At 55.3% G+C, this 2,099-nt stretch overlaps 1 protein-coding gene across 1 annotated transcript in view; it reads left to right on the top strand.

Moving 5' to 3' along the window:
- LOC101300576 overlaps positions 1 to 2,099 on the top strand; it is a 15,514-nt gene that overhangs the window by 834 nt on the left and 12,581 nt on the right. The gene's annotated exons all lie outside the window — the stretch shown is intronic.

The following is a 2,099-nucleotide window of genomic DNA, read 5'->3' as shown; positions in this document are numbered from 1 at the left end:
TCTGTTATTACCCAACCCGCTTCGTGCGGGGTCCCGGTTATTACCCTACCGCATCGTCTTACCGTTTCGTGTGGCGTCCCGGTTATTACAGTATTGCTTCGTGCGGCGTCCTGGGTTTTACCCTTACCGCTTCGTGCGGATTCCCGGTTATTACCCAACTGTTTTGTGCGGCGTCTCGGTTATTACCCTTACCGCTTCGTGCGGCTTCCCGTTTATTACCCTTACTGCTTCGTGCGGCATCCAGGTTATTACCCTTACCGCTTCGTGCGAGTCCCGGTTATTACCCCAACCCGCTTCGTAAGAGGTCCTGGTTATTACCCAACCCGTTTCGTGCGCATCCCGGTTGTTACCCTTACCGCTTCGTTGGGGGTCCCGGTTACTACCCCAACCCGCTTCGTGCGGGGTCTCGGTTATTACCCAACTCCTTTCGTGCTTCGAGTTTCGTGCGGCATCCTGGTTATTACCCCAATCCGCTACGTGCGGGGTCCCGATTATTACCCCAACCCGTTTCGTGCGGGTTCGGTTTATACCATAGCCCGTTTCGTGCGGGGTCCCGGTTATTGCCCGAGCCCGTTTCGTGCGGGAACCCGGTTATTACTCGAGCCCGTTTCGTGCGGGGTCCCGGTTATTACCCAACCCGTTTTGTGCGCGGTCCCTGTTATTACCCAACCCGCTTCGTGCGGGGTCCCGTTTATTACCCTATCGCATCGTCTTACCGCTTCGTGAGGCGTCCCGGTTATTACCGTACTGCTTCGTGCGGTGTCCTATGTTTTACCCTTACCGCTTCGTGCGGATTCCCGGTTATTACCCTTCCGCTTCGTGAGGCGTCTCGGTTATTACCCTTACCGCTTCGTGCGGCTTCCTGGTTATTACCTTTACCGCTTCGTGTGGCGTCCCGGTTATTACCCAACCCGCTTCGTGCGGGTCCCGGTTATTACCCCAACCCGCTTCGTGCAGGTCCCGGTTATTACCCGAGCACGTTTCGTGCGAGACCCGGTTATTATCGGAGCCTGCTTCGTGCAGGGACCCGGTTATTACCTAACCCGCTTCGTGCGGCGTCCCTGTTATTACCATGCCGCATCGTCTTACCTCTTCGTGCAGTGTCCCGGTTGTTTTCTTACCGCTTCGTGTGGCTTCCCGGTTATTACACTTACCGGCTCGTTTGGCGTCTCGTTTATTACCCTTACTGTTTCGTGCGGCGTCTCGGTTATTACTCTTACCGCTTCGTGTGGCGTCCCGGTTATTACCCTTATCGCTTCGTACGGGGTCCCGATTATTACCCCAACCCGCTTCATGTGGGGTCCCGGTTATTACCCCAACCCGCTTGGTGCTGGGTCTCGGTTTTGCCAACCCTCTTCGTGCGGGGTCTCGGTTACTACCCCAACCCGCTTCTTGCTGGGTTCCGGTTATTACACCAACCCTATTCGTGCGGGGTCCCGGTTATTACCCAACAACTTCGTGCGGGTCCTAGTTATTACCCCAACCCGCTTCGTGCAGGGTCCCGGTTATTTCAACCCTTTTCGTGCGGGGTCCCGGTTATTACTTTACCGCATCGTCTTACCTCTTTGTGCGGCGAACCGGTTATTACCTTACCGCTTTGTGCGGCGTCCTGGTTATTACCTTTACGGCTTCGTGCGGAATCCCTGTTATTACCCAACCGCTTCGTGCGGAGTCCCAGTTATTACCCTTACCGCTTCGTGCGGCGTCCCGGTTATTACCCTTACAGCTTTGTGCGGCATCCCGATTATTACCCAACCATTTCGTGCAACGTCTCAGTTATTACCCATACCGCTTCATGCGAGGTCCCAACTATTACCCTTACTGCTTCGTGCAACGTCCCGGTTATTACCTAACCGTTTCGTGTGGCATCCCGGTTATTACACTTACCTCTTCGTGCGGCGTCCCGGCTATTACCCTTACTGCTTCGTGCGGAGTTCCGCTTATTACCCTTACCACTTCGTGCGGCGTCCCGGTTATTACCCAACCGCTTCGTGCGACGTTCTGGTTATTACCCTTACCGCTTCGTGCGGGGTCCCAATTATTACCCCAACCCGCTTCGTGCGGGTCCCGGTTATTACCCTAACCCGTTTTGTGCGGGT

Source organism: Fragaria vesca, linkage group LG1 (assembly GCF_000184155.1).
Source record: "Fragaria vesca subsp. vesca linkage group LG1, FraVesHawaii_1.0, whole genome shotgun sequence".
In the NCBI taxonomy this organism is placed as follows: domain Eukaryota; kingdom Viridiplantae; phylum Streptophyta; class Magnoliopsida; order Rosales; family Rosaceae; genus Fragaria; species Fragaria vesca.
This window is presented reverse-complemented; position numbering and strand designations above follow the sequence as displayed.